Below are 10,947 nucleotides of genomic sequence, written 5' to 3'. Positions count from 1 at the left end.
TTGATTTTCAGTGTTGTATTATCATTCCTAAAGACCCTAATTAACTTTTTATGTAGAAACTCTTTCACTGTTTCATCCTTATGTCCATTAGCCTCTAGTACATGTCAACATCGGACATTTTGACAATTTGTAAAATTAATAACAAGATCACAAACTTGCTGAATTAACTTGTCACTGATTTCTGAGTTGCTTTTGCAGTGTATTTTTTTAATTTTATTGGTTTCTATATATCCCAGTTTTGAATATATGTATTTTTCCACTGCTTATTTTAAATGTCATTCCCAGGGATAGAATTAAGATTTGTTATGCTATGTGCATTTCTTTGCAAGTGAAGAAAGCTAATCCTTTCAAAGTTCTTTGTCTACTGGCTATTCTTTACAACCAACTACTTTTCATTCAGTTTCAGTTGAAATTTTTCATTAAAAAAACATGTACAGCTGATTTATTTGTTATTGTTTATGATTGAAGTCTGATTACACATCGGAACAACTTATTAGTATCATTTGTTGACCAAAGAGCTTCCTTCTCAAGTGTGTACATAATATCAGCAGATCTCAGGAGACATGAAGCATTGAGTGTGATATGCTGATGTCACATAGTCATGAGACACAAAGCACTGAGTATCATATGCTGATGTCACATATTCATGAGACCTGTGACATACTGATGTCATATACTCATGAGACAAAGCACTGATTGTGATATGCTGTCACATTCTCAGTATGAGACACAAAGCACTGTGTGATACACTGATGTCACACACTCAGTAAGAGACACAAAACACAGAGTATTATATGATGATGTCACATATTCATGAGATAAAAAGCACTGAGTGTGATATGCTGATGTCACTCATGAGACACAAAGCACTGTGATATGCTGATGTCACATTCATGAGACAAAGCAATTAGTGTGATATACTGATGTCACACTCATGTGACACAAAGCAATTAGTGTGATATGATGTCACACTCACGAGACACAAAGCATTGTGATATGCTGATGTCACATACTCATGAAATACAAACACTGAGTGTGATATGGCAATGTCACATATTCATGACATAAAAGAACTGAGTGTGATATGCTGATGTTACATACTCATGAGATACATGTGATATGCTGATGTCACATGCTCAGTATGAGGCACAAAGCACTGAGTATTATGTGCTGATGTCACATATTCATGAGACACTAATCATTGAGCATGATATGCTGATGTCACATACTCATGAGACACAGCACTAAGTGTGATATACTGATGTCGTATACTCAGTATGAGATACAAAGCACTGAGTATGATATGCTAAATACACAAACTCATGAGACACAAAACACTGAGTGATACACTGATGTCACATACTCAGTAAGAGACAACACACTGAGTATTATATGCTGATGTCCCATATTCATGAGATAAAAAGCACTGAGTGTGATATGCTGATGTCACATACTCATGAGACACAAAGCACTGTGATATGCTGATGTCACATTCATGAGACAAAGCAATTAGTGTGATATACTGATATCACACTCATGTGACAAAGCAATAAGTGATATGATGTCACACTCATGAGACACAAAGCAGTGTGATATGCTGATGTCACATACTCATGAAATACAAACACTGAGTGTGATATGGTAATGTCACATATTCATGACATACAAGGCATTGAGTGTGATATGCTGATGTCACATAATCATGAGACAAAGTACTGAGTGTGATATGCTGATGTTACATACTCATGAGATACATGTGATATGATGATGTCACATACTCAGTATGAGGCACAAAGCACTGAGCATTATATGCTGATGTCACATATTCATGAGACACTAATCATTGAACATGATATGCTGATGTTACACTTATCAGACAGGACTGTGATATACTGATGTCACATACTCAGTATGAGATACAAAGCACTGAGTGTGATACACTACTTACACATGCTCATGAGACACAAAGCAATGAGTATGATATGTTGAATGATATGTTGTTGTCACATACTCATTAGAGATGATACAGTTCTCTTATCAATGTACTATATTAATTATGCTTCTATCATATACCTTTAAAGAATTTTAAAAATTATATAATTAATTATTGAAGTTTCTTTTCACACAGTAAGACGTCTGTTAATATGTGATGTGGTACTATATAACTTGTGTTGATATGCTGTCCTGTTTCTGAATAAACAGTATGTGCATTCTATTCAGTATATTTAAACTAGATTTACTTGGTGTCAAGTCTCTGGAATTTGATATCTTCTTCATATTGGAAAGTTTTGTTCATACAAGACAGTGATGTTGAAATGTGTCACTTTGCACACTGATTTCACTATCCAAACACACAGATGACATGAAACTCAGAGACTGACTGTGATCTCCATGTGCCAATGGGCAGAGGTTACTTCAGTATGCCTATAGCTGACAGATGTTGAAACTATGCATAAGTTATTTGAATAATACACTAGTTTTCATTCTATAACTTGTGCTACCTTCTCAAAAACTGCATTGGGTTTGGGGCCATTCATGAAAGAGAATAAAGAAGTCATGTGTTGCTATGGAACTGGAAAATGCCAGTAGGTGAAACAGAGGTCTATATCAGCTTGCTTGAAAATTATTGCTCGAGTAATGTATCATATATAGTTATATAATTAAAGTTTGTACCTTAATAGTATGAAATGTTATTAGAAATAAAAAATAAAACATTTCACTAACTTGCACATTCAGCAATGTTTGTATTATGCTTTTGCTTCAGGGGCCTTAACCCAGTTTCATTCTAAAATGCTGCCCTCAAACTGAGAGCTTTGAAAAACTTTCTTATTGTTTGGTTAGTAACAATATTTTTTTTTCTTCTTCACAAAACATTCAACATGCATTAGCAATTAATGTAAGGTAATAAAATCACGACTTTTCCTTTAAGTAATCTTGCCTTATCTCTGAGGAAAGTTTGAGGATTTCCTCAAATTTTAGGAAATCCTTAACTCTGATAGATTAGACAGATCTTCATTTGTTAAATTTGAAACTTTAAGTTAATCGTTTTGCATCCTTTCCACTGTCTCTGCCTCTGACAGATAAATTGATATTGTCTTAAGGATCATAAAGTATCAAATCTCAATCTGAGGGAGAATTTGTAACGATATTGGGCCCACATTTACATAATATGCAATGCAGACATCTGACACCGCTCATACTATCAACAAATACAGAAAAAAATAGCAACCTAAAGTCCAATTATTTTATAGAAATATTTTTATATTTGGTGAAGGAAATGTTTGGGCCTGCAAAAGAGATAAATGTTGAACTTTAAAAACAATTGTTACACTCTGGTCCATTGCACATTATCAATAATTAATGGCCACAGAAATGGGCTAAATAAACTTGGACAGCTTACCTCAGAAAAAGGTATGAATGGCTTTGTTTGCATTTGACAGATCATGTGTCTTTTTTTTAGTTTAAATAGAAAAGGAGTTTTACAAATGATTTAGAGTACATCTTTGGAAAATGTAACACTTGCAAAAGTACTCAAGCTAGAAATTTCATATCATATTTTCAGTAAATTTTGTTTGATGGCAGGAAATGGAAGCATCAGATATTGCATTCATTTAAAGTAAATATGATTACTGACAGAAGATGATGTAGTCTAATTATAAGGGGAGCAAGCTGTCTTAATTTCATAAGAATTAGGTAATTAATGACAATTGGTAAACGGTCATTGTACTACAGTGGTGTTGAAGTTTCTGATACCTCATCAATATGCATTTGGTTTCTTTATATTCTTAAGTTATATTTTTTACACTTACATTACAATGGACATTTTTACTTTATTTGTTGTTACTGCTGTTTCATTTCCTGTGATCTGTTGTTGTTCATAATTTTACCATGAGCAAGAGTGGTTTTCTTTTACACGTTTCAGTTGCTGACTTGTCTGTTAGTAAACTTGATAAATTGACATCCTCTGTTTGTTTTAAAAAAAATTAATACATTTTTGTAAAATAAATGTTATGTTCTATTTGCAATATTATTTGGATACCTTTACAAAAACTGTTTCTTTACTTAAAGTTGTTGGAATAATATTTAATATGTTCAAATATGTTTTAGGCACATATCTTAATGTTAAAACTCTGAACATGCATCCCTGGGAAATGTATATGATATTGCTTTTTATTTAAGACTAATCAGTAGAACAAACCCCTCATCCACTAGGACATTATGCAACATCAGACTAGGATCTATGTACATAAATATACTGTATATGGTTGTGATGTTGGATATTTTGTACATTAACTTAGCTTTACTCAAATGGATTCAGTCTTTAATAGGTAATATTTTTGACTTGCCCGATAAGATTTCCGTTTTCTGTTTGGCCGCATATTAGCCTAAATGCTTTGTTTTTTGAAGATATGCTAGCTTTGCTATGTTTTTAGCATCTAAATTACCCCATACAGTATTGCAGTAATCCAAATAGGGCTGACTGTAACCATTATAAAATAGTACCCTGTGCCTCTCTGGGAGAAAATGTCATGTTCTAGTGGGAAGCCATAAACCTGAAGGAACTTTTTTACTGATGTATTTAATACTGTATGTTCAGTCCATGAGAGACTATTATCTACAAAAACATGGAGCACTCTGTCAAAACAAACCATTTGCACATTTATATCCTTCCATATTAGACATAGTTCACGCTATCAAGATTTATTCTTTTTTGTTGTGTTGAGATAAAACAGTTTTACCAATATTAACTACAATGCCATTGCATGTGCACCAGTTCTCTAGTTTGTTTAGGGCACCTGCTAAGAAATCTCCAGTTCATGATTGGGTTTTGGATGTCTGATATGTTTTGTCTTCTGCATAGAATGCTGTCAATGAAACTGAGTCACCCATTTTAAGTGTTAGGCCCTTAATAAATAAAATAAATAGTAATGGACCTAGAACTGAGCTGTGTAAGACCCCACATCTAATTGTTTGAGGTTTACAAAGAAGTTTTTTCAAATTTAGCATGTGTCCCATCATTCAGCTGTGAAGTAGTGGTTAGAGCATCCACCTCGGAAGCGGGAGGTCGTGGGTTCGAACCCCTGTCGAGTCATACCAAAGACTTATAAAAATGGTATTAACAGCTGCCTCGCCTGGCACACAGCATTAAGAGGTTAGTGTTAGGACTGGTCGGCCTGGTGTCAGGATAATGTGACTAGGTGGGACATCATGCTACGTGTCTGCGGCATGATGCCCCAGTGCTGAATTAAACAATTTAGTTTTGCTCTTATTAAATTGGTCCATTTTCAGTTTGCTCAAAAGGATTTTATGATCCTTTATGTCAAAAGCTCTCCTGAAATAGATAAGTACATATCCTTTTATTCTACCATTGTCGAATGCTTGAAGCCATTTATCAGTAAGAGAGATCAATGTAGTCTAGCATAAATGATTCTGTTTAAAGCTTGATTGGTTAAATATGAAATCAACGAGTTATGGAAAATGTTTTCAGTTTTGAAAAGTTTGGTAGCATCGAAATTGGGTGGTAATTATTTGCATCTTCCTTTGAACCTGATTTGTGACTAGGCATTACTTTTGCAGTTTTCCATATTTTAGGGACAGATGATTGATTATGAATGTTATAATTTCAGATGTGTTTATGGATCAAGTCCTCTAGCTTTCTTGCTATCTAGTTCAGTGAGATATTTTTGAACAAAGTTCTTTGGTACTGCTGAGATAGAGAAACATATCTCCCTAGGGATATTGCTAGCACTGAACTTTTTCATCAAAGTTGTTTACTGTCACTGGGTACTTTAATTAATGTTGATGACATTGTCACTGAAAACATTTGCAATATCATTGTCATCAGTGACAATGTTGTCATTTACCAAAAATGAGTGAATACATGTTTACGTTTCTTTTATTTGTTTGAAAAATTATCATTCCAAATTGCTCTTAAGGAAGGGAGCCTGTAAATGAAACTAGGTTTTAGGAATGAGTTTGCATTATTTTGAGAAATATGCACCCAAATACTCTCAATTTCATGTTAGTACAAGTCCATTTGCCTTCCTGCATTTACATCGTCCCTAATATATACAACAACACATCCCCTGATGTCTCTTTGTAATGGTTTATTGAAGCTTGACAGTGAAATAGGTTACCATGGAGATTATTATTTAATTTGGTTCCATGGAGTCCTAAAAATCTGTATTATTCTCCTTGGAAGACAACATTAACTGGTGTTTTCCCACAATACCTTGTACATTTAAGTGACCCGTGTTTAAATATTTTTGCTTTAGTTTTGTATTAATTATATGTATGTCATCAATGCAATGGGGCACTCACTGAGATTGCCTCCATCCTACATTTATCATCAAAACATTCTTTTTGCATAGTTAAATGTTCACACAATGCCACACCTGAATATCCTTGAACTTTTGCATTTACAGTAGTGTCCATTGAATAGGTATAGTGAATAGTCTCATTAAGTACACCTGGATTTAGAGTATTTGTTATAACATTGGCATTCTCCTATTTGACAGCTTCCTTGGATTTACAGAGTTTCTATTCATGTCAAATTGATGGCAACTGCAGTATTCAATTTGTTTCCATGATAAAATACCTGGGTCACATGGTCAGTCTCACCACAACAGTGATAATATTCTTCATTAAAATTCCTGAAAAATGGGGATGTATATGTTAATATTCCTCAGTAGCTGAGAGATTCCTTTTCTAATCTAATGAATTTTGTCTCTGGTACAGTCTCAGGTTGACAATATATTGGTTCTCAAAAAAAAGATGTGTATTGTGGAATGTACTGTAGGCTGAAGTCTTCACACAAATCAGTTATCAGATCATTGATTAGTTTCCCCCTGGTGTCAACACCACAAGGTACTCTTGATATATTAGGAGGTAGCCCTGATATGTTCATAAGCCATGAAAGTTACCTCTTATAAAAAAGTGGGAGCATTACACTGAGGAATGTTTGAACAAGGCTGTGTCATGACACAATGTTCTAAGAAGGCTGTGTCCTGATACAATATTTTAACAAGGTTGTGCCCTGATACAGTGTTATAACAAGGTTGCCATGATACAGTGTTATAACAAGACTGTATCCTGATACAATGTTCTAAGAAGGCTGTGTTCTCGTACAATGTTTTATCAAGGATGTGTCCTCATACAATGTTATAACAAGGCTGTGTCCTGTTATAGTGTTATAACAAGGCTGTCATGTCATGTCATGTTTCCTCTTATTAAAATGTGGGAGCATTATACTGAGGAATGTTCAAAGATGTATCCTGATAGAATGTTCAGAGCTGTGTCCTGATACAATGTTATAACAAGGCCGTCTACTGATACAGTGTCGTAACAAAGCGGTATCCCGATATAATGTTATAATGATGTGTATGGGAATCATAAAAGTGACCGGTTTTAAAAGAAATTTAGACAGTAGACTTTACCCTTTTTTCACACACGAGTATAGAACAAATGTATTCTCATGGTTTGAAAATAGACATTGTTGGTGAATGTGCCAATGAAAATAATTTTGAGATACAAAATTGTAATACAGAGCTGTGATTGTAAGTTCACTTGTGTGAGTGCATATACAAGCTCCATAATTATTTCTGATAAAGTGATTACACTTTATGCTAAAAAAAATCCCATTGCACTGCAATAATTATTGCAATTGGTCTATGCTGAGGGATAGTCCTTTAATGTTTAAATTAAAATGATTTTTATAAAAAAAATATAATCAGTGAAGTCTATTTATTTACTAATCTATATAGTCAGATTTTTAAAAAATATTTCATGGATTGTAAACTCAGTCGATTGTAAAAAGCAAAGGGAGATAATTTTGGTTGCAACTATTGTTGTAAAGATATTTATCACAGCGAATATGAAATTGGAAATGTAACCTGACTTTGGAAATGGAGTTACAAAATTTTTGTCAGGTTGGATTAAAATTTTTTTTTTTTGCTGGATTATTCGGTAACTACATTTTTGGATTTATCAATAATGGCATCATGGTACTGTTCATCGATGGAAAGGAAAAGAAAGCACATGTGAATAACATTTGCGTTGCTACAACGATTCTCAGATCGCCGTTACAGCGAAGTGATTGCGCCATTTCTGCTTGCTCGTCTATATTGTTTCAAGATGCAAACAAACAGATGACAATGCAGATCATATATAGTTTATAACGACATCAAGGTCAACTACATGAAACCGCACTTTTTTTTGTTTATGATTCCTGTCATATTTTTTTTTTTTTTACAATTCCTCTCTGTCATATTTAGGTTTTGTTGAGATGTCCACATGGCTAATTTTGGAACCAACCACACGTTATACTGAAAGCCCAAAGACAACAATACAATTTTTGGCGTGATGATGGTGTTGACGATGATAAAGTTTGTGTTGTCAAAATTGACATTGTGTATGCCTGTGATAACCCCTTCAATGTCTGCAGAAATGCGTATGTTGTTTATGGTTTCTCGAGGCACATCAGCGCCGTCATTTTTCACGCTCACCACACAGTCAACGGAAGAAAGCTTCTAGCAGTTATCATGGCAAATAACTATTCAACAAGGTATCAGCACACTAAGACACGTTTGTGGCGTTTCAATCAAGAGATCAGGTGCTCGGCTAATAACTCCGTAGAAAAATGATAATTGACCAATTTGTAGTGTCTGGAGTTTCTATCAGGTTTAACAGCCATCTGGAACCATCGGAAAAAAAATTCTTGACTTTGTAAACAATCATGTCGCATGTGCATTATCACAAGCTGTGGTCTTACTTGCACTGGCATGATAATGTTATTACAGGCCTGCAGATATCCCAGCAGAAGAAGAAACATGCACCTGATTTATTACTTTTCTTTGGAACACCTGGACTAGGTTAAGTCCGTGGTTGACATGCACTTTTATGCACATGCAGCTTAGAGCCCAGTCCCCACTTACAGATGCATTGCTGTGATTTTCTCTGATAATTTGTAATAGTTTTCATGTACTCGTAGTGGTTTTCAAAATCTAGCAATTGAACTGCACAACTAAAAATAATGGCATTATTACAAAGTGACAATTTCCCTGGTGAAAAAAAGCTCATGAAGAAAAAAAAAAGCACAATAAATAAGTGTGGGTAAAACTTTGTCAGGCAAGATTAACCAGAGCAATGTCCCTGTGTGGTTAACCCAGATACAAAAGAACACCTCACTAACATTGAAGTTGTCAAAGTCAGAGGTGGTGCAAATGCAAAAGAGTGGTGGAAAATTTTCATTGCTCGTTTCCAGCACTGACAGTGGCTGAGGCTCCTGAAGCAGAAAAAGCAGCTGCATTATGGGCCATGCGAACTGTATCCGTAATGGCTCTGAAAAAAAGGTTGTTTGTGGCCGCAGAGCACCTCATAAAAACGGCAATGGTCTTCGACTAACTGAGATGAATCTGAGTGAAAAAAAAAGGTCTTTTAAACATGAACTCTCAAAATATCCTCAGGCCAGTGTGTTCAGTTGTTGTCTCGCCATTGACAGCCGTGGAAGCAAAGTTGCTCGCGTGTCTAAATACCAATTTTGATTTACACATGACGACAAATTATAAGGTTTGTAGAATGGCAGCCTTGATGCGATTCCACATCTCTTCCAGAGGTAGAACTGGCAGACAATTACGTTCTTCAAGTCTAGACTGCAGACTTTTGAAAATCTACCTTGACGTCTTCAGACACCAGGTTTTCGATCTGAAGCTTCCTTCTCAGGGTACCTCCTTGTTGTCTGGTCCTGGGCTTGAAGTGGAAGTCGAGCTTGCATCTGACAAGACGATGATCTGTGTGGCACTCTGCACTGGGCATCACTCTAGTATGAAGGACATCTTTTAAGTCCCTTTGGCGTACTATGATGTAATCGATTAGGTGCCAGTTTTTTTATATCTAGGATGCATCCAGGTAGTTTTCAGGCTGTTTTTCTGCTGAAATACGGTGTTTGTGATTGTGAGCTGTAATTCTGCGCAAAATTCAAGATGCAGGTGCCCATTGTCATTGCAGCCACCCACGCCATGTTCCCAAGGATGGCTTTCCTGGCTTCTGAGTCTTGGCCCACTCTGGCATTGAAATCTCTGAGGATGATTATTTTGCTGCTCTCTGGGATGCTCTTGATAAGTCTGCGCAGAACTTATCCTGGATGGAGGGGAGGGGGTTAACCAAAATACATACCTTTGAGTATGGGTTTTTTCTACTGATAATGTATGTACTCATAGGAAATGGGTGGGTGGGGGTGAAACCTTGATAATTTAATAATTTGTCTAATACCTAACCTGTTCTACTGGGTTCAGTCGGCGTTTGAATTTTAGTGGACACTGGACAAACTTTATAAAGTTACGCAGCTTATTTCTTTGATGCAGCCAGACATTCAACATCGGTGGACTGTTTTATTAAACATGTTAATGTTATTAAACATGGAACATTTATTCATAGACTTTAGGGGTGGGGGATGCGTCAAGCATACGTATGCAGTTGTGTGTGCGTGTGTAAAAAAGTATGCATGTGAACAGGGAGAGGTCAAGCTTTGCCAGATTTTTTGCGTACATACTAAATGGATGGCCATTACCTACATGTATCTGTTGATATAATTTCCTCCTGCATATACCGTCTTTCAATCGACTTTGTAATCTTCTCTGCAGCGACTTAAACTATGATTTCTGGGAATTGTTCAACTTTAAGCCAACGTTTTTCCTTCCTTTTTATGATTGGGAGATAGCGCACATTTCAAAAGTCATGTGATACCAACAAAACAGCTTGGACATGTTCTCTCTGGTGAATATAGATTTCTCCAGTTTCTGCAACAACGATAAGTCTGGTCGGTGTTCACAGATTAAATATACTGATAATTATGTACATTTCTGTTTCTTTACAAATATAACGTTAATGTAATTTAATATTTTTGAATATTTGCAATAACATTATAGGTGGAGGCGAGATTGTTGGTAT

This window comes from Sinohyriopsis cumingii, chromosome 1, assembly GCF_028554795.1.
Source record: "Sinohyriopsis cumingii isolate HCF-2022 chromosome 1, ASM2855479v2, whole genome shotgun sequence".
Taxonomy (NCBI): domain Eukaryota; kingdom Metazoa; phylum Mollusca; class Bivalvia; order Unionida; family Unionidae; genus Sinohyriopsis; species Sinohyriopsis cumingii.
This window is presented reverse-complemented; position numbering follows the sequence as displayed.